This window comes from Phyllobates terribilis, unplaced genomic scaffold (genome assembly GCF_046119375.1).
Source record: "Phyllobates terribilis strain yellow unplaced genomic scaffold, ASM4611937v1 Scaffold_123__1_contigs__length_5148117, whole genome shotgun sequence".
NCBI lineage: Eukaryota > Metazoa > Chordata > Amphibia > Anura > Dendrobatidae > Phyllobates > Phyllobates terribilis.
Genome location: NW_027362883.1, coordinates 980,761 through 1,002,285, shown reverse-complemented (window position 1 = coordinate 1,002,285; position 21,525 = coordinate 980,761). Strand labels below are relative to the sequence as shown.

General features: G+C 44.4%; 10 non-coding genes and 2 pseudogenes across 10 annotated transcripts; all 12 read right to left on the bottom strand.

Annotated features, from left to right (window-relative positions):
• Window positions 1-546: 546 nt before the first annotated feature.
• On the bottom strand, window positions 547-737 carry LOC141202229 (U2 spliceosomal RNA). The gene has a single exon (XR_012273510.1). It is a non-coding gene; the product is annotated as a U2 spliceosomal RNA (small nuclear RNA).
• A 1,115-nt stretch (window positions 738-1,852) lies between these two features.
• On the bottom strand, window positions 1,853-2,043 carry LOC141203088 (U2 spliceosomal RNA). The gene has a single exon (XR_012274228.1). It is a non-coding gene; the product is annotated as a U2 spliceosomal RNA (small nuclear RNA).
• A 1,115-nt stretch (window positions 2,044-3,158) lies between these two features.
• LOC141203087 (U2 spliceosomal RNA) lies at window positions 3,159-3,349 on the bottom strand. Its single transcript, XR_012274227.1, has one exon. It is a non-coding gene; the product is annotated as a U2 spliceosomal RNA (small nuclear RNA).
• A 1,115-nt stretch (window positions 3,350-4,464) lies between these two features.
• On the bottom strand, window positions 4,465-4,655 carry LOC141203086 (U2 spliceosomal RNA). The gene has a single exon (XR_012274226.1). It is a non-coding gene; the product is annotated as a U2 spliceosomal RNA (small nuclear RNA).
• Window positions 4,656-5,770: 1,115 nt separating this feature from the next.
• Window positions 5,771-5,961, bottom strand: LOC141203085 (U2 spliceosomal RNA). Its single transcript, XR_012274225.1, has one exon. It is a non-coding gene; the product is annotated as a U2 spliceosomal RNA (small nuclear RNA).
• Window positions 5,962-7,076: 1,115 nt separating this feature from the next.
• Window positions 7,077-7,267, bottom strand: LOC141203084 (U2 spliceosomal RNA). The gene has a single exon (XR_012274224.1). It is a non-coding gene; the product is annotated as a U2 spliceosomal RNA (small nuclear RNA).
• Window positions 7,268-8,382: 1,115 nt separating this feature from the next.
• On the bottom strand, window positions 8,383-8,573 carry LOC141203083 (U2 spliceosomal RNA). Its single transcript, XR_012274223.1, has one exon. It is a non-coding gene; the product is annotated as a U2 spliceosomal RNA (small nuclear RNA).
• Window positions 8,574-9,688: 1,115 nt separating this feature from the next.
• LOC141203082 (U2 spliceosomal RNA) lies at window positions 9,689-9,879 on the bottom strand. The gene has a single exon (XR_012274222.1). It is a non-coding gene; the product is annotated as a U2 spliceosomal RNA (small nuclear RNA).
• Window positions 9,880-10,994: 1,115 nt separating this feature from the next.
• Window positions 10,995-11,175, bottom strand: LOC141202533 (U2 spliceosomal RNA; annotated as a pseudogene).
• A 1,999-nt stretch (window positions 11,176-13,174) lies between these two features.
• Window positions 13,175-13,365, bottom strand: LOC141203081 (U2 spliceosomal RNA). Its single transcript, XR_012274221.1, has one exon. It is a non-coding gene; the product is annotated as a U2 spliceosomal RNA (small nuclear RNA).
• Window positions 13,366-14,477: 1,112 nt separating this feature from the next.
• LOC141202657 (U2 spliceosomal RNA) lies at window positions 14,478-14,723 on the bottom strand (annotated as a pseudogene).
• A 6,118-nt stretch (window positions 14,724-20,841) lies between these two features.
• On the bottom strand, window positions 20,842-21,032 carry LOC141203080 (U2 spliceosomal RNA). The gene has a single exon (XR_012274220.1). It is a non-coding gene; the product is annotated as a U2 spliceosomal RNA (small nuclear RNA).
• Window positions 21,033-21,525: the final 493 nt, after the last annotated feature.

The following is a 21,525-nucleotide window of genomic DNA, read 5'->3' as shown; positions in this document are numbered from 1 at the left end:
TTATAGTCTGCAGGCATTAAATGAAAGAAGTCAGTGTTCCAGCAGAAGGAGACAACGTTTCAGAAAAGGCATTGTAGCAAACCAAAAAAGAAATTTTAAGCGCAGCAGAGTAACCAGCGCACATACCTGTTAGCTCAGGTGAGTTTAAAAGGCTGCTGTTGATAACAAGGGCATTTGCTAAATAGATGGTGTGTGTGCAACAATATACTGAAAGGTCAATTATATTGTGCAGCTTATCTCACCACCTGTAGTTATTTAGGTGAAAGCTCCAAAATGCTTGCCTAATATGTCTGTTTATCCAAAAGGAAGTAAAAAGGGAGAGCTAGAAAGATAGCATTGCATCACATTACATGGCAATGCAATGCACAGTTGCTGAAGTTGAACCAAAATGAGCTTGTAATCTGGCTTCTGCAACTTTGAACATGAAAAATCCAATGAGGAGAAGAAAAGCAAAGCCAAAGAGTCCATCCCAAAATCCGACAAACAAGCAAAATGAACAAAAAACATTGAATTCAATTCTTTCTGATTTTAGAAACTGCATTAAAGAAGGGGTGCACCGGTCCTGGAGATACTGCAATACCAGGTCAATGCGTGGAGTGGACAGAGCAAGCTCTTTTTCCATCTCCCTGTTCTAAAAATCCATTTAATATATGGTCCCCAGATAGGGGACGTATCAGATATTAAACTGATAAGAACAGATACTACACTTGATCTTAGCCAAAAGGCCTAGAAGCGATAACCAGAATTGGTTTCAAACTACGGAGCCACCCAAGGATCCTGAAAAGTCCATTTGTGGAGATGAGCTCCTGGACTCCCGTTAAGAAGACATGTTGTCAACCTCTAGATCCCTTACATGCCTGCACTTTTCGGCTTGCTGCTGCTGCAATCCACGCGTTTTAGATCTGCATAACTCCACCTCTTTAAACACAGCACCTTCACCCCCTGCTGTTCCCACCCGCCTCAACACCGTTGGAAGGGAGGAGAACCAATTAAGGCGGGGGGTGGGGTGGAACGAGCAGCTGTCTACCCTTAGCAGGAGGGCTCCTGATTACATACCTCTCCTGCTGCTGCTGCTGCTGGCTGTCCAGCAGCAGACTGAAGGTGGCTGCTGCTGTGCACAGGTATATAAAGGCTCAGAGCCTATTATGACACGCGCAGCCAGCGTTCCATTGCCACATTCCATCTACTGCAGGCAGGATACCTGGCTGGCTGAATGTCGCTGAGAAGCTCACAGAGACCGCCATAAGCAACAGTTTAACAGAATGCCACAGACTAATCAACCAAACTTTTTGGGTTGGGTTCTCTTTTATAGTCTGCAGGCATTAAATGAAAGAAGTCAGTGTTCCAGCAGAAGGAGACAACGTTTCAGAAAAGGCATTGTAGCAAACCAAAAAAGAAATTTTAAGCGCAGCAGAGTAACCAGCGCACATACCTGTTAGCTCAGGTGAGTTTAAAAGGCTGCTGTTGATAACAAGGGCATTTGCTAAATAGATGGTGTGTGTGCAACAATATACTGAAAGGTCAATTATATTGTGCAGCTTATCTCACCACCTGTAGTTATTTAGGTGAAAGCTCCAAAATGCTTGCCTAATATGTCTGTTTATCCAAAAGGAAGTAAAAAGGGAGAGCTAGAAAGATAGCATTGCATCACATTACATGGCAATGCAATGCACAGTTGCTGAAGTTGAACCAAAATGAGCTTGTAATCTGGCTTCTGCAACTTTGAACATGAAAAATCCAATGAGGAGAAGAAAAGCAAAGCCAAAGAGTCCATCCCAAAATCCGACAAACAAGCAAAATGAACAAAAAACATTGAATTCAATTCTTTCTGATTTTAGAAACTGCATTAAAGAAGGGGTGCACCGGTCCTGGAGATACTGCAATACCAGGTCAATGCGTGGAGTGGACAGAGCAAGCTCTTTTTCCATCTCCCTGTTCTAAAAATCCATTTAATATATGGTCCCCAGATAGGGGACGTATCAGATATTAAACTGATAAGAACAGATACTACACTTGATCTTAGCCAAAAGGCCGAGAAGCGATAACCAGAATTGGTTTCAAACTACGGAGCCACCCAAGGATCCTGAAAAGTCCATTTGTGGAGATGAGCTCCTGGACTCCCGTTAAGAAGACATGTTGTCAACCTCTAGATCCCTTACATGCCTGCACTTTTCGGCTTGCTGCTGCTGCAATCCACGCGTTTTAGATCTGCATAACTCCACCTCTTTAAACACAGCACCTTCACCCCCTGCTGTTCCCACCCGCCTCAACACCGTTGGAAGGGAGGAGAACCAATTAAGGCGGGGGGTGGGGTGGAACGAGCAGCTGTCTACCCTTAGCAGGAGGGCTCCTGATTACATACCTCTCCTGCTGCTGCTGCTGCTGGCTGTCCAGCAGCAGACTGAAGGTGGCTGCTGCTGTGCACAGGTATATAAAGGCTCAGAGCCTATTATGACACGCGCAGCCAGCGTTCCATTGCCACATTCCATCTACTGCAGGCAGGATACCTGGCTGGCTGAATGTCGCTGAGAAGCTCACAGAGACCGCCATAAGCAACAGTTTAACAGAATGCCACAGACTAATCAACCAAACTTTTTGGGTTGGGTTCTCTTTTATAGTCTGCAGGCATTAAATGAAAGAAGTCAGTGTTCCAGCAGAAGGAGACAACGTTTCAGAAAAGGCATTGTAGCAAACCAAAAAAGAAATTTTAAGCGCAGCAGAGTAACCAGCGCACATACCTGTTAGCTCAGGTGAGTTTAAAAGGCTGCTGTTGATAACAAGGGCATTTGCTAAATAGATGGTGTGTGTGCAACAATATACTGAAAGGTCAATTATATTGTGCAGCTTATCTCACCACCTGTAGTTATTTAGGTGAAAGCTCCAAAATGCTTGCCTAATATGTCTGTTTATCCAAAAGGAAGTAAAAAGGGAGAGCTAGAAAGATAGCATTGCATCACATTACATGGCAATGCAATGCACAGTTGCTGAAGTTGAACCAAAATGAGCTTGTAATCTGGCTTCTGCAACTTTGAACATGAAAAATCCAATGAGGAGAAGAAAAGCAAAGCCAAAGAGTCCATCCCAAAATCCGACAAACAAGCAAAATGAACAAAAAACATTGAATTCAATTCTTTCTGATTTTAGAAACTGCATTAAAGAAGGGGTGCACCGGTCCTGGAGATACTGCAATACCAGGTCAATGCGTGGAGTGGACAGAGCAAGCTCTTTTTCCATCTCCCTGTTCTAAAAATCCATTTAATATATGGTCCCCAGATAGGGGACGTATCAGATATTAAACTGATAAGAACAGATACTACACTTGATCTTAGCCAAAAGGCCGAGAAGCGATAACCAGAATTGGTTTCAAACTACGGAGCCACCCAAGGATCCTGAAAAGTCCATTTGTGGAGATGAGCTCCTGGACTCCCGTTAAGAAGACATGTTGTCAACCTCTAGATCCCTTACATGCCTGCACTTTTCGGCTTGCTGCTGCTGCAATCCACGCGTTTTAGATCTGCATAACTCCACCTCTTTAAACACAGCACCTTCACCCCCTGCTGTTCCCACCCGCCTCAACACCGTTGGAAGGGAGGAGAACCAATTAAGGCGGGGGGTGGGGTGGAACGAGCAGCTGTCTACCCTTAGCAGGAGGGCTCCTGATTACATACCTCTCCTGCTGCTGCTGCTGCTGGCTGTCCAGCAGCAGACTGAAGGTGGCTGCTGCTGTGCACAGGTATATAAAGGCTCAGAGCTTATTATGACACGCGCAGCCAGCGTTCCATTGCCACATTCCATCTACTGCAGGCAGGATACCTGGCTGGCTGAATGTCGCTGAGAAGCTCACAGAGACCGCCATAAGCAACAGTTTAACAGAATGCCACAGACTAATCAACCAAACTTTTTGGGTTGGGTTCTCTTTTATAGTCTGCAGGCATTAAATGAAAGAAGTCAGTGTTCCAGCAGAAGGAGACAACGTTTCAGAAAAGGCATTGTAGCAAACCAAAAAAGAAATTTTAAGCGCAGCAGAGTAACCAGCGCACATACCTGTTAGCTCAGGTGAGTTTAAAAGGCTGCTGTTGATAACAAGGGCATTTGCTAAATAGATGGTGTGTGTGCAACAATATACTGAAAGGTCAATTATATTGTGCAGCTTATCTCACCACCTGTAGTTATTTAGGTGAAAGCTCCAAAATGCTTGCCTAATATGTCTGTTTATCCAAAAGGAAGTAAAAAGGGAGAGCTAGAAAGATAGCATTGCATCACATTACATGGCAATGCAATGCACAGTTGCTGAAGTTGAACCAAAATGAGCTTGTAATCTGGCTTCTGCAACTTTGAACATGAAAAATCCAATGAGGAGAAGAAAAGCAAAGCCAAAGAGTCCATCCCAAAATCCGACAAACAAGCAAAATGAACAAAAAACATTGAATTCAATTCTTTCTGATTTTAGAAACTGCATTAAAGAAGGGGTGCACCGGTCCTGGAGATACTGCAATACCAGGTCAATGCGTGGAGTGGACAGAGCAAGCTCTTTTTCCATCTCCCTGTTCTAAAAATCCATTTAATATATGGTCCCCAGATAGGGGACGTATCAGATATTAAACTGATAAGAACAGATACTACACTTGATCTTAGCCAAAAGGCCGAGAAGCGATAACCAGAATTGGTTTCAAACTACGGAGCCACCCAAGGATCCTGAAAAGTCCATTTGTGGAGATGAGCTCCTGGACTCCCGTTAAGAAGACATGTTGTCAACCTCTAGATCCCTTACATGCCTGCACTTTTCGGCTTGCTGCTGCTGCAATCCACGCGTTTTAGATCTGCATAACTCCACCTCTTTAAACACAGCACCTTCACCCCCTGCTGTTCCCACCCGCCTCAACACCGTTGGAAGGGAGGAGAACCAATTAAGGCGGGGGGTGGGGTGGAACGAGCAGCTGTCTACCCTTAGCAGGAGGGCTCCTGATTACATACCTCTCCTGCTGCTGCTGCTGCTGGCTGTCCAGCAGCAGACTGAAGGTGGCTGCTGCTGTGCACAGGTATATAAAGGCTCAGAGCCTATTATGACACGCGCAGCCAGCGTTCCATTGCCACATTCCATCTACTGCAGGCAGGATACCTGGCTGGCTGAATGTCGCTGAGAAGCTCACAGAGACCGCCATAAGCAACAGTTTAACAGAATGCCACAGACTAATCAACCAAACTTTTTGGGTTGGGTTCTCTTTTATAGTCTGCAGGCATTAAATGAAAGAAGTCAGTGTTCCAGCAGAAGGAGACAACGTTTCAGAAAAGGCATTGTAGCAAACCAAAAAAGAAATTTTAAGCGCAGCAGAGTAACCAGCGCACATACCTGTTAGCTCAGGTGAGTTTAAAAGGCTGCTGTTGATAACAAGGGCATTTGCTAAATAGATGGTGTGTGTGCAACAATATACTGAAAGGTCAATTATATTGTGCAGCTTATCTCACCACCTGTAGTTATTTAGGTGAAAGCTCCAAAATGCTTGCCTAATATGTCTGTTTATCCAAAAGGAAGTAAAAAGGGAGAGCTAGAAAGATAGCATTGCATCACATTACATGGCAATGCAATGCACAGTTGCTGAAGTTGAACCAAAATGAGCTTGTAATCTGGCTTCTGCAACTTTGAACATGAAAAATCCAATGAGGAGAAGAAAAGCAAAGCCAAAGAGTCCATCCCAAAATCCGACAAACAAGCAAAATGAACAAAAAACATTGAATTCAATTCTTTCTGATTTTAGAAACTGCATTAAAGAAGGGGTGCACCGGTCCTGGAGATACTGCAATACCAGGTCAATGCGTGGAGTGGACAGAGCAAGCTCTTTTTCCATCTCCCTGTTCTAAAAATCCATTTAATATATGGTCCCCAGATAGGGGACGTATCAGATATTAAACTGATAAGAACAGATACTACACTTGATCTTAGCCAAAAGGCCGAGAAGCGATAACCAGAATTGGTTTCAAACTACGGAGCCACCCAAGGATCCTGAAAAGTCCATTTGTGGAGATGAGCTCCTGGACTCCCGTTAAGAAGACATGTTGTCAACCTCTAGATCCCTTACATGCCTGCACTTTTCGGCTTGCTGCTGCTGCAATCCACGCGTTTTAGATCTGCATAACTCTACCTCTTTAAACACAGCACCTTCACCCCCTGCTGTTCCCACCCGCCTCAACACCGTTGGAAGGGAGGAGAACCAATTAAGGCGGGGGGTGGGGTGGAACGAGCAGCTGTCTACCCTTAGCAGGAGGGCTCCTGATTACATACCTCTCCTGCTGCTGCTGCTGCTGGCTGTCCAGCAGCAGACTGAAGGTGGCTGCTGCTGTGCACAGGTATATGAAGGCTCAGAGCCTATTATGACACGCGCAGCCAGCGTTCCATTGCCACATTCCATCTACTGCAGGCAGGATACCTGGCTGGCTGAATGTCGCTGAGAAGCTCACAGAGACCGCCATAAGCAACAGTTTAACAGAATGCCACAGACTAATCAACCAAAGTTTTTGGGTTGGGTTCTCTTTTATAGTCTGCAGGCATTAAATGAAAGAAGTCAGTGTTCCAGCAGAAGGAGACAACGTTTCAGAAAAGGCATTGTAGCAAACCAAAAAAGAAATTTTAAGCGCAGCAGAGTAACCAGCGCACATACCTGTTAGCTCAGGTGAGTTTAAAAGGCTGCTGTTGATAACAAGGGCATTTGCTAAATAGATGGTGTGTGTGCAACAATATACTGAAAGGTCAATTATATTGTGCAGCTTATCTCACCACCTGTAGTTATTTAGGTGAAAGCTCCAAAATGCTTGCCTAATATGTCTGTTTATCCAAAAGGAAGTAAAAAGGGAGAGCTAGAAAGATAGCATTGCATCACATTACATGGCAATGCAATGCACAGTTGCTGAAGTTGAACCAAAATGAGCTTGTAATCTGGCTTCTGCAACTTTGAACATGAAAAATCCAATGAGGAGAAGAAAAGCAAAGCCAAAGAGTCCATCCCAAAATCCGACAAACAAGCAAAATGAACAAAAAACATTGAATTCAATTCTTTCTGATTTTAGAAACTGCATTAAAGAAGGGGTGCACCGGTCCTGGAGATACTGCAATACCAGGTCAATGCGTGGAGTGGACAGAGCAAGCTCTTTTTCCATCTCCCTGTTCTAAAAATCCATTTAATATATGGTCCCCAGATAGGGGACGTATCAGATATTAAACTGATAAGAACAGATACTACACTTGATCTTAGCCAAAAGGCCGAGAAGCGATAACCAGAATTGGTTTCAAACTACGGAGCCACCCAAGGATCCTGAAAAGTCCATTTGTGGAGATGAGCTCCTGGACTCCCGTTAAGAAGACATGTTGTCAACCTCTAGATCCCTTACATGCCTGCACTTTTCGGCTTGCTGCTGCTGCAATCCACGCGTTTTAGATCTGCATAACTCCACCTCTTTAAACACAGCACCTTCACCCCCTGCTGTTCCCACCCGCCTCAACACCGTTGGAAGGGAGGAGAACCAATTAAGGCGGGGGGTGGGGTGGAACGAGCAGCTGTCTACCCTTAGCAGGAGGGCTCCTGATTACATACCTCTCCTGCTGCTGCTGCTGCTGGCTGTCCAGCAGCAGACTGAAGGTGGCTGCTGCTGTGCACAGGTATATAAAGGCTCAGAGCCTATTATGACACGCGCAGCCAGCGTTCCATTGCCACATTCCATCTACTGCAGGCAGGATACCTGGCTGGCTGAATGTCGCTGAGAAGCTCACAGAGACCGCCATAAGCAACAGTTTAACAGAATGCCACAGACTAATCAACCAAACTTTTTGGGTTGGGTTCTCTTTTATAGTCTGCAGGCATTAAATGAAAGAAGTCAGTGTTCCAGCAGAAGGAGACAACGTTTCAGAAAAGGCATTGTAGCAAACCAAAAAAGAAATTTTAAGCGCAGCAGAGTAACCAGCGCACATACCTGTTAGCTCAGGTGAGTTTAAAAGGCTGCTGTTGATAACAAGGGCATTTGCTAAATAGATGGTGTGTGTGCAACAATATACTGAAAGGTCAATTATATTGTGCAGCTTATCTCACCACCTGTAGTTATTTAGGTGAAAGCTCCAAAATGCTTGCCTAATATGTCTGTTTATCCAAAAGGAAGTAAAAAGGGAGAGCTAGAAAGATAGCATTGCATCACATTACATGGCAATGCAATGCACAGTTGCTGAAGTTGAACCAAAATGAGCTTGTAATCTGGCTTCTGCAACTTTGAACATGAAAAATCCAATGAGGAGAAGAAAAGCAAAGCCAAAGAGTCCATCCCAAAATCCGACAAACAAGCAAAATGAACAAAAAACATTGAATTCAATTCTTTCTGATTTTAGAAACTGCATTAAAGAAGGGGTGCACCGGTCCTGGAGATACTGCAATACCAGGTCAATGCGTGGAGTGGACAGAGCAAGCTCTTTTTCCATCTCCCTGTTCTAAAAATCCATTTAATATATGGTCCCCAGATAGGGGACGTATCAGATATTAAACTGATAAGAACAGATACTACACTTGATCTTAGCCAAAAGGCCGAGAAGCGATAACCAGAATTGGTTTCAAACTACGGAGCCACCCAAGGATCCTGAAAAGTCCATTTGTGGAGATGAGCTCCTGGACTCCCGTTAAGAAGACATGTTGTCAACCTCTAGATCCCTTACATGCCTGCACTTTTCGGCTTGCTGCTGCTGCAATCCACGCGTTTTAGATCTGCATAACTCCACCTCTTTAAACACAGCACCTTCACCCCCTGCTGTTCCCACCCGCCTCAACACCGTTGGAAGGGAGGAGAACCAATTAAGGCGGGGGGTGGGGTGGAACGAGCAGCTGTCTACCCTTAGCAGGAGGGCTCCTGATTACATACCTCTCCTGCTGCTGCTGCTGCTGGCTGTCCAGCAGCAGACTGAAGGTGGCTGCTGCTGTGCACAGGTATATAAAGGCTCAGAGCCTATTATGACACGCGCAGCCAGCGTTCCATTGCCACATTCCATCTACTGCAGGCAGGATACCTGGCTGGCTGAATGTCGCTGAGAAGCTCACAGAGACCGCCATAAGCAACAGTTTAACAGAATGCCACAGACTAATCAACCAAACTTTTTGGGTTGGGTTCTCTTTTATAGTCTGTAGGCATTAAATGAAAGAAGTCAGTGTTCCAGCAGAAGGAGACAACGTTTCAGAAAAGGCATTGTAGCAAACCAAAAAAGAAATTTTAAGCGCAGCAGAGTAACCAGCGCACATACCTGTTAGCTCAGGTGAGTTTAAAAGGCTGCTGTTGATAACAAGGGCATTTGCTAAATAGATGGTGTGTGTGCAACAATATACTGAAAGGTCAATTATATTGTGCAGCTTATCTCACCACCTGTAGTTATTTAGGTGAAAGCTCCAAAATGCTTGCCTAATATGTCTGTTTATCCAAAAGGAAGTAAAAAGGGAGAGCTAGAAAGATAGCATTGCATCACATTACATGGCAATGCAATGCACAGTTGCTGAAGTTGAACCAAAATGAGCTTGTAATCTGGCTTCTGCAACTTTGAACATGAAAAATCCAATGAGGAGAAGAAAAGCAAAGCCAAAGAGTCCATCCCAAAATCCGACAAACAAGCAAAATGAACAAAAAACATTGAATTCAATTCTTTCTGATTTTAGAAACTGCATTAAAGAAGGGGTGCACCGGTCCTGGAGATACTGCAATACCAGGTCAATGCGTGGAGTGGACAGAGCAAGCTCTTTTTCCATCTCCCTGTTCTAAAAATCCATTTAATATATGGTCCCCAGATAGGGGACGTATCAGATATTAAACTGATAAGAACAGATACTACACTTGATCTTAGCCAAAAGGCCGAGAAGCGATAACCAGAATTGGTTTCAAACTACGGAGCCACCCAAGGATCCTGAAAAGTCCATTTGTGGAGATGAGCTCCTGGACTCCCGTTAAGAAGACATGTTGTCAACCTCTAGATCCCTTACATGCCTGCACTTTTCGGCTTGCTGCTGCTGCAATCCACGCGTTTTAGATCTGCATAACTCCACCTCTTTAAACACAGCACCTTCACCCCCTGCTGTTCCCACCCGCCTCAACACCGTTGGAAGGGAGGAGAACCAATTAAGGCGGGGGGTGGGGTGGAACGAGCAGCTGTCTACCCTTAGCAGGAGGGCTCCTGATTACATACCTCTCCTGCTGCTGCTGCTGCTGGCTGTCCAGCAGCAGACTGAAGGTGGCTGCTGCTGTGCACAGGTATATAAAGGCTCAGAGCCTATTATGACACGCGCAGCCAGCGTTCCATTGCCACATTCCATCTACTGCAGGCAGGATACCTGGCTGGCTGAATGTCGCTGAGAAGCTCACAGAGACCGCCATAAGCAACAGTTTAACAGAATGCCACAGACTAATCAACCAAACTTTTTGGGTTGGGTTCTCTTTTATAGTCTGTAGGCATTAAATGAAAGAAGTCAGTGTTCCAGCAGAAGGAGACAACGTTTCAGAAAAGGCATTGTAGCAAACCAAAAAAGAAATTTTAAGCGCAGCAGAGTAACCAGCGCACATACCTGTTAGCTCAGGTGAGTTTAAAAGGCTGCTGTTGATAACAAGGGCATTTGCTAAATAGATGGTGTGTGTGCAACAATATACTGAAAGGTCAATTATATTGTGCAGCTTATCTCACCACCTGTAGTTATTTAGGTGAAAGCTCCAAAATGCTTGCCTAATATGTCTGTTTATCCAAAAGGAAGTAAAAAGGGAGAGCTAGAAAGATAGCATTGCATCACATTACATGGCAATGCAATGCACAGTTGCTGAAGTTGAACCAAAATGAGCTTGTAATCTGGCTTCTGCAACTTTGAACATGAAAAATCCAATGAGGAGAAGAAAAGCAAAGCCAAAGAGTCCATCCCAAAATCCGACAAACAAGCAAAATGAACAAAAAACATTGAATTCAATTCTTTCTGATTTTAGAAACTGCATTAAAGAAGGGGTGCACCGGTCCTGGAGATACTGCAATACCAGGTCAATGCGTGGAGTGGACAGAGCAAGCTCTTTTTCCATCTCCCTGTTCTAAAAATCCATTTAATATATGGTCCCCAGATAGGGGACGTATCAGATATTAAACTGATAAGAACAGATTTTTTTTTATCGAAAGCCCGAATTCGTGTACAAAACCCGAGTGCGCTTAAAAAAGTGACAAGTGCCACAAAAAAAGTGCACTAGGATGCTGATCTTCTTGAAACCCTCTCCAAAAGGAGAAGGGTCCCCCAAACCATTCCCCGTCCCTCCGAGCCAGAAGGCCACAGCGAGGAACAGGGACAAATAGCCACCTCCAGCCGGAGCCAGAGGCGACCCAATCTTACCCCCAATACCTGCCCGAGTTCTCACCCGAGCAAGGCACTGGGAGAGAAAGACTGTGCTCCCCTCCCGGAAGAGGGGAGCCAACAACCCTCTCCTCCCGAAAGAGGAGAGCCAGGGGGGTTCAGGGGGGAGCGGAACCTGATGGCCACACACTCCCCCCCTAGACCTGCCAAGAGAGGAACCCGTAAGGGAACCGCATCCCGACAAAATCCTAGTAAGGACGTGGACACACGTGAAAAAGTGGACACACAGTGACAAAAAAAATTAAATAAATAGTGAAGGTTTCACAGTATAATACTGCCCGGACCTTCGACCGGGAATTGAAAAATTCCCCATCCTAAGGCCAGAAGGCCCGGAATAAGGGTGTGTGTGAAGAAAGAAATATTGAAGTGCTAGTGCAAATATGCCATAAACTCAAGTGGGGTTCCCAATCCCAGTGAGTTAAGGCACCCCAGGGTCACCACTCCTGGGGCACTTCACACTTCGGGCTTTCGATCTTCCCCGGCCCAATGGCGTCGATCCTGGGGGGCCATGCTTTCCACCAGATGACTATATTAGCCAACTGGCGTACTAACAAGCGCCTAAGCCCCAGTGTGCATAATGTATCAATCTACTAGGGCGGCCAACATCCAAAACCGCCTTTTCGAAAGATACTACACTTGATCTTAACCAAAAGGCCGAGAAGCGATAACCAGAATTGGTTTCAAACTACGGAGCCACCCAAGGATCCTGAAAAGTCCATTTGTGGAGATGAGCTCCTGGACTCCCGTTAAGAAGACATGTTGTCAACCTCTAGATCCCTTACATGCCTGCACTTTTCGGCTTGCTGCTGCTGCAATCCACGCGTTTTAGATCTGCATAACTCCACCTCTTTAAACACAGCACCTTCACCCCCTGCTGTTCCCACCCGCCTCAACACCGTTGGAAGGGAGGAGAACCAATTAAGGCGGGGGGTGGGGTGGAACGAGCAGCTGTCTACCCTTAGCAGGAGGGCTCCTGATTACATACCTCTCCTGCTGCTGCTGCTGCTGGCTGTCCAGCAGCAGACTGAAGGTGGCTGCTGCTGTGCACAGGTATATAAAGGCTCAGAGCCTATTATGACACGCGCAGCCAGCGTTCCATTGCCACATTCCATCTACTGCAGGCAGGATACCTGGCTGGCTGAATGTCGCTGAGAAGCTCACAGAGACCGCCATAAGCAACAGTTTAACAGAATGCCACAGACTAATCAACCAAACTTTTTGGGTTGGGTTCTCTTTTATAGTCTGCAGGCATTAAATGAAAGAAGTCAGTGTTCCAGCAGAAGGAGACAACGTTTCAGAAAAGGCATTGTAGCAAACCAAAAAAGAAATTTTAAGCGCAGCAGAGTAACCAGCGCACATACCTGTTAGCTCAGGTGAGTTTAAAAGGCTGCTGTTGATAACAAGGGCATTTGCTAAATAGATGGTGTGTGTGCAACAATATACTGAAAGGTCAATTATATTGTGCAGCTTATCTCACCACCTGTAGTTATTTAGGTGAAAGCTCCAAAATGCTTGCCTAATATGTCTGTTTATCCAAAAGGAAGTAAAAAGGGAGAGCTAGAAAGATAGCATTGCATCACATTACATGGCAATGCAATGCACAGTTGCTGAAGTTGAACCAAAATGAGCTTGTAATCTGGCTTCTGCAACTTTGAACATGAAAAATCCAATGAGGAGAAGAAAAGCAAAGCCAAAGAGTCCATCCCAAAATCCGACAAACAAGCAAAATGAACAAAAAACATTGAATTCAATTCTTTCTGATTTTAGAAACTGCATTAAAGAAGGGGTGCACCGGTCCTGGAGATACTGCAATACCAGGTCAATGCGTGGAGTGGACAGAGCAAGCTCTTTTTCCATCTCCCTGTTCTAAAAATCCATTTAATATATGGTCCCCAGATAGGGGACGTATCAGATATTAAACTGATAAGAACAGATACTACACTTGATCTTAGCCAAAAGGCCGAGAAGCGATAACCAGAATTGGTTTCAAACTACGGAGCCACCCAAGGATCCTGAAAAGTCCATTTGTGGAGATGAGCTCCTGGACTCCCGTTAAGAAGACATGTTGTCAACCTCTAGATCCCTTACATGCCTGCACTTTTCGGCTTGCTGCTGCTGCAATCCACGCGTTTTAGATCTGCATAACTCCACCTCTTTAAACACAGCACCTTCACCCCCTGCTGTTCCCACCCGCCTCAACACCGTTGGAAGGGAGGAGAACCAATTAAGGCGGGGGGTGGGGTGGAACGAGCAGCTGTCTACCCTTAGCAGGAGGGCTCCTGATTACATACCTCTCCTGCTGCTGCTGCTGGCTGTCCAGCAGCAGACTGAAGGTGGCTGCTGCTGTGCACAGGTATATAAAGGCTCAGAGCCTATTATGACACGCGCAGCCAGCGTTCCATTGCCACATTCCATCTACTGCAGGCAGGATACCTGGCTGGCTGAATGTCGCTGAGAAGCTCACAGAGACCGCCATAAGCAACAGTTTAACAGAATGCCACAGACTAATCAACCAAACTTTTTGGGTTGGGTTCTCTTTTATAGTCTGCAGGCATTAAATGAAAGAAGTCAGTGTTCCAGCAGAAGGAGACAACGTTTCAGAAAAGGCATTGTAGCAAACCAAAAAAGAAATTTTAAGCGCAGCAGAGTAACCAGCGCACATACCTGTTAGCTCAGGTGAGTTTAAAAGGCTGCTGTTGATAACAAGGGCATTTGCTAAATAGATGGTGTGTGTGCAACAATATACTGAAAGGTCAATTATATTGTGCAGCTTATCTCACCACCTGTAGTTATTTAGGTGAAAGCTCCAAAATGCTTGCCTAATATGTCTGTTTATCCAAAAGGAAGTAAAAAGGGAGAGCTAGAAAGATAGCATTGCATCACATTACATGGCAATGCAATGCACAGTTGCTGAAGTTGAACCAAAATGAGCTTGTAATCTGGCTTCTGCAACTTTGAACATGAAAAATCCAATGAGGAGAAGAAAAGCAAAGCCAAAGAGTCCATCCCAAAATCCGACAAACAAGCAAAATGAACAAAAAACATTGAATTCAATTCTTTCTGATTTTAGAAACTGCATTAAAGAAGGGGTGCACCGGTCCTGGAGATACTGCAATACCAGGTCAATGCGTGGAGTGGACAGAGCAAGCTCTTTTTCCATCTCCCTGTTCTAAAAATCCATTTAATATATGGTCCCCAGATAGGGGACGTATCAGATATTAAACTGATAAGAACAGATTTTTTTTTTTTTTTTTTTTTTTTTTTTTTTTTTTTTTTTTTTTCTCCTCAGACGAGGAAATTCCACAGTCTATGAAAACCAGACAAAGGAAAATTCCATCAAAACAGCTGCGTCAAATCCAATACGCAATTTGCTGTCCCCATCATCATCGGAAATATTTATTTCATATTTCAAAACAACAATAACAAAAATCAAGAGGTACTAACAATATATCTCCACTTTTTAACTTTCCATATTCCCTCTGCATCCACTTCCCCTCTCCTCTTTTTGTCCCATAGGAAACACACATACATCTTCCCCAAAATCACCTTCACACTATCCTTTACAGCAATTTCCTTCCTTTTAAACACATACACATTCCTCACATCCCATAACACTTCCTTTATACATGCAAGCATCAACCACAAGACTCTTTCCTTCGTCCCATCACATATTCCCAAACCAAACATAAACAACTCAAAAGACAACAAATTCACACCACACAATTCTTTACACAAAGGCCCCATTCTCCCAATCACATCTCTAGCATACTGGCAATTCCAAAAAACATGCAACACACTTTCCCTTCCACCACAGCCATTTCTTGGACACATTTCACTCCTCACCAAACCTCTATTCCTCTGAAACTCTCTCACAGGTAATACTCCATGTAAAGACTGCCACACAACTTCACTCTGTTTGTTGGTCATACCACTCATCCGCACTTTCTTCCAAACCTTCTGCACATCACCACCCCTAACCATATTTATTCCACATTCTACCTCTCTACATTCAATCATCCTATACACAGCCTTCTTATTCTCCAGCAATCTCACATCTGCATCACACAGTTCATACCTCACCAAAAACTTATAAACCCACACATACCATACAGGCACCTCAAAAGCAATCGGACATCGCAAATCCCTTTCTTGCCACTTTAAACGAAACAAATACGCTCCAAATAAATACCTACACATAGATGAAAACTTTCCATCCGCCCTAATCACTTTCAAAACAAACACAACGATATTCACACCAAAAAACACGTCCAAATTCGGAAAACCCAAACCACCTTTTTCCACTCTTTTAACCAAAATTTCTCTCCTAGCTCTCTCCATTTTCGAGTTCCACAAAAAAACAAATAAAATTCTATTCAAGCTTCTCATACACATATATCCTGGTGGAAATACTACCGCAATATATAAAAATATTGGCAACACCACACTCTTAACAATTAAAATCTTCCCAAAAAAGGATAAACTCCTCAATTTCCAAAAATTCAACTTCTGCTCAACTTTTCCTTTCGCATCATCCCAACTTTCTTTCCCATCCAAACTCTCTGAAAACTTCACACCCAAAACTTTAATAGGTCCATTCACTACATTCACACCTACATCCCTACTTAAACTTCCGCCTCCAAAACCCTTACACTCACTCTTTTCCCAATTCACTTTAAACGCAGATGCACCACAAAAAATAGACACTAACAACTTCACCCGCCTCACCGAACATTCAGAATCACATAATACACACACGTCATCCATATAACCACTCACTTTCCATTCTTTTCCTCCACCTCCCGGCACTTGCACACCACGAATTACCTTATCTTTCCTCAGCATACACAACAATGGCTCAATTGCACAAATAAATGCTACAGGGGACAAAGGACACCCCTGTCGCACACCCGAAAACACATTCACTTTCCTACCCACATACCCATTCATTAAAACACAGCTATAAACACCCGCATACAAACTTCTCACTCGCCCAACAAAATCAGCCGGAAAACCCATTTTTAACAACACTCTGAACAAAAAACCATGCGACAACCTATCATAAGCCTTTTCAAAATCCAAACTTAACAAAAATACACTCTTCTTACGACCCATGCAATCCCATAGACAATCTCTTAACATACACACACACTCGTGAATCCGCCTCCCAGGTACCGCACAACACTGCTCATCCCCAATCACACTCTCTATCACATCACGCATCCTATTAGCCATAAGTTTTGCATAGATTTTATAATCACAATTAAGTAACGTTATTGGCCTCCAATTCCTCAGACTTTTCAAATCCCCTTTCTTAGGAATTAACACAACCATACCTGCACGCATACTCTCAGCCACCTCCATGTTTCCCCACATATACTTACATACATCCACAAAGTCCTTACCAATCACACCCCACATCACACGATAAAATTCTACTGGGAGGCCATCCTCCCCCGGCGTCTTATTCAAAGCCATACTACACATAACCTTCCATACCTCATCACCAGTCACCTCACCCATCACTCTCTCTCTTTCTGCTTCACTCAACTTACTCTCTAACACACTCAAAACATCATTCTCCAAACATTCATCCCTCTGTTTCACTGCATACAGATCCTCATAAAACTTAGCCACCTCTTCACACATATCCTCTCCACTCACCTCACTTCCATCTGCTCCATACACCACGCTCATACTCTGTTTCTTTCCAAAAACTTTTTTAAAGAAAAACCGAGAACATTTCTCATCCTGCTCCATCTTATCAATCTTTGCCCTAAACACTATGCTTCTCCCTCTCTCCAACAAAAACTCACTAATCTCCTTTTTTACCTCTAAAATATCCTCCTCCACCTCAACTCCTCCTTCCCTTAACTTATACAAAACGCTCAACCGCGCGTTCAGTTTAACAAAACTCTCTCTTTTAATTGCTGCATACTTGTATCCTAAATTTTTAAAGAACATTTTTGTTTGTTTCTTCACCCAGTCCCACCACTCACAAACATTCCCAAACTCATTTTTATGCTTACACCATTCTTCATACCGCCTTTCATACTCCTTTCTCACATCTTCATTCTCTAACAGTTTAACATTTAACTTCCACAATCCTCTCCCAAACACTCCATCAACTTTTATATCCAACTCACACAACATACACACATGATCTGAAAAAAGAACGTTTTCCTGCCTATAATTAACAGAAACCATATTTTTAGAAATAAAACAATAATCCAATCTGGATTGTACCCTACCACTCTCAGAAAAGAAAGTGTTCAACAAAGGATTCATGTTACACACGCGCTGCATATCACACAACCCAAAATCATTCACTAACTCCAATAATGCTTTCCCAGACACATCCACATTCACTCTCCCCACATCACAGTTCATATCACCCACAATTACCACAGGTATTCTTCCTGGAACAAAAAGCTTAATTTTTTCAAATAAATTTTTGCGCTCATTTTTTTCAACTGGCGCATAAACATTAATAACACAAAACTTTACATTCTTGTATACAAAATTAGCAAGGATACATCTCCCCACCTCAATAACCAAATAATCACTCAAAACAACCTCCCTTCCTTTAACCAAAATACCCACACCATCATTCTTATTACATGCACTCCCCGACCACACAGACGCTCCATAAGACCATTCATCCCCTTTCACACCATCCACTACCCCACATTCTTGTAAACAAAAAATAGATGCATTTTGCATAGCTAAAAACTCAAAAATAGCAGCTCTTCTTACTTTACTTTTAAACACTCTTACGTTTTGGGACACTATGGTAAATCCCATAATACTTCTACTCCTTCACCAATTACACAAAGAAATAGCCTTTGGCCTAAACCAAAGCTCACAAGAGGACAAAAAGAAAAAACATTTACAATATTATATGGTGACACTATCCAGCACCACCACTATCCTCCTCCGCCATCAGAACAGAACAGCTGGTTTCCGACCCGCTGGCTTCACCAGCCACACTCCTCATTCTGGCAGTTCTGATCTTCCTCTGAGGCTCACTAAAAACTGCATCATCACTGCCCCCACCATCCTCCCTACGACTCTTCTTTGCACCCCTATCATCCTCCGAAGAAAAATCTTCAATGTTTTCAGGACCCGAAGGGTGTTCAGGACTGTCGGGTTCCGAGATTTGCACTTCACATCCTGTTGCGTCCATTGCCTCTCCAAAAGTCATCATCTCAGGCAGCTCTGCTTCCACCACTTTCCTAGATATTCTCGCAGACACTGCCTTTTTCTCCACCTTTGCCACTTCCCTCCAGAACTCCTTTTCTTCCCTCCGCTTCTTCCTCATTTCTTCAGCAGAAGAAGAACATGGTCTCAGGGACACCTCCTCTGGCGCCGTAGAGGGAGAGGCTCTACCAGTTTCCCGCCTCCTTCCCTCTCTCTCCTCCCTCTCCAATCTTTCCAGCACTTTCAGTGCGCTTGCCATCTGCCTCCTCTCCAGCTCCTCCTCCTTTTGTTCTTTATCAGAACGTCTAGGTGCACTCATAGGACAGTCCTTATACATGTGATCACTACTCCCACAGACATCACAGGACTTGGCCTCTGGACACTGGTTGGCCATATGCCCCTCCTTTCTGCAATTTCGGCAACACTGCCCTTTAAGGCATGTTACCATGGTATGTCCGAAAGAAAAGCATCTACGGCAAAACATGGGCTGGCCTGGGTAAAAGAGGAAACCTCTATGGCCTGCAACGGAAAAATTTGATGGAGGGTGTCTAAAGCCCCCCACACTGTCAGGATCCCTTTTCAATTTCACACGGAATTTATACTGACAGTTAAAGATTCCTAGACAATTGACTTGCTTCACTCCCTTCCGCACATATTCACAGTAGCGAGAGAGGAAGCACTCCAGCAGCTCAGGGTCTGTAAAAGGGTTATAGACAGTCACAGTCACCTCCTTTTCTTGCAGACCAAACAAAGGTTCCCATCTAACTCCTTCCAAGCAGGGGTCACTAGAGTGACCACGGAGCCATTCAAAGACATTAAGGCAAACATCCTGGTCCATAAAGGTAACGTCATAATTACCTTGACGTGAAAATTCGTTGACACTGAAGATCTCAGAACGTCTTGCTCCAGCTTTGCCTTCAACGATGTCTTGGACAATGAAAACCACGTTGTTCTTGTTCTGGTCAGATGGATCCACGGACAAACGGATGGTGTTCTTCACAAAAGACATCTTGGATTCTGTCGGTATGGAATACCACAGGAAAAAGCAGAAAATCCTCCACAAAAGGGTCCGGATTCCTCCAGGAGACTCGCACCAATCAAGGTACAGTCATACGATCGCAGCCAAAAGGCCGAGAAGCGATAACCAGAATTGGTTTCAAACTACAGAGCCACCCAAGGATCCTGAAAAGTCCATTTGTGGAGATGAGCTCCTGGACTCCCGTTAAGAAGACATGTTGTCAACCTCTAGATCCCTTACATGCCTGCACTTTTCGGCTTGCTGCTGCTGCAATCCACGCGTTTTAGATCTGCATAACTCCACCTCTTTAAACACAGCACCTTCACCCCCTGCTGTTCCCACCCGCCTCAACACCGTTGGAAGGGAGGAGAACCAATTAAGGCGGGGGGTGGGGTGGAACGAGCAGCTGTCTACCCTTAGCAGGAGGGCTCCTGATTACATACCTCTCCTGCTGCTGCTGGCTGTCCAGCAGCAGACTGAAGGTGGCTGCTGCTGTGCAAAGGTATATAAAGGCTCAGAGCCTATTATGACACGCGCAGCCAGCGTTCCATTGCCACATTCCATCTACTGCAGGCAGGATACCTGGCTGGCTGAATGTCGCTGAGAAGCTCACAGAGACCGCCATAAGCAACAGTTTAACAGAATGCCACAGACTAATCAACCAAACTTTTTGGGTTGGGTTCTCTTTTATAGTCTGCAGGCATTAAATGAAAGAAGTCAGTGTTCCAGCAGAAGGAGACAACGTTTCAGAAAAGGCATTGTAGCAAACCAAAAAAGAAATTTTAAGCGCAGCAGAGTAACCAGCGCACATACCTGTTAGCTCAGGTGAGTTTAAAAGGCTGCTGTTGATAACAAGGGCATTTGCTAAATAGATGGTGTGTGTGCAACAATATACTGAAAGGTCAATTATATTGTGCAGCTTATCTCACCACCTGTAGTTATTTAGGTGAAAGCTCCAAAATGCTTGCCTAATATGTCTGTTTATCCAAAAGGAAGTAAAAAGGGAGAGCTAGAAAGATAGCATTGCATCACATTACATGGCAATGCAATGCACAGTTGCTGAAGTTGAACCAAAATGAGCTTGTAATCTGGCTTCTGCAACTTTGAACATGAAAAATCCAATGAGGAGAAGAAAAGCAAAGCCAAAGAGTCCATCCCAAAATCCGACAAACAAGCAAAATGAACAAAAAACATTGAATTCAATTCTTTCTGATTTTAGAAACTGCATTAAAGAAGGGGTGCACCGGTCCTGGAGATACTGCAATACCAGGTCAATGCGTGGAGTGGACAGAGCAAGCTCTTTTTCCATCTCCCTGTTCTAAAAATCCATTTAATATATGGTCCCCAGATAGGGGACGTATCAGATATTAAACTGATAAGAACAGATACTACACTTGATCTTAGCCAAAAGGCCGAGAAGCGATAACCAGAATTGGTTTCAAACTACGGAGCCACCCAAGGATCCTGAAAAGTCCATTTGTGGAGATGAGCTCCTGGACTCCCGTTAAGAAGACATGTTGTCAACCTCTAGATCCCTTACATGCCTGCACTTTTCGGCTTGCTGCTGCTGCAATCCACGCGTTTTAGATCTGCATAACTCCACCTCTTTAAACACAGCACCTTCACCCCCTGCTGTTCCCACCCGCCTCAACACCGTTGGAAGGGAGGAGAACCAATTAAGGCGGGGGGTGGGGTGGAACGAGCAGCTGTCTACCCTTAGCAGGAGGGCTCCTGATTACATAGCTCTCCTGCTGCTGCTGCTGCTGGCTGTCCAGCAGCAGACTGAAGGTGGCTGCTGCTGTGCACAGGTATATAAAGGCTCAGAGCCTATTATGACACGCGCAGCCAGCGTTCCATTGCCACATTCCATCTACTGCAGGCAGGATACCTGGCTGGCTGAATGTCGCTGAGAAGCTC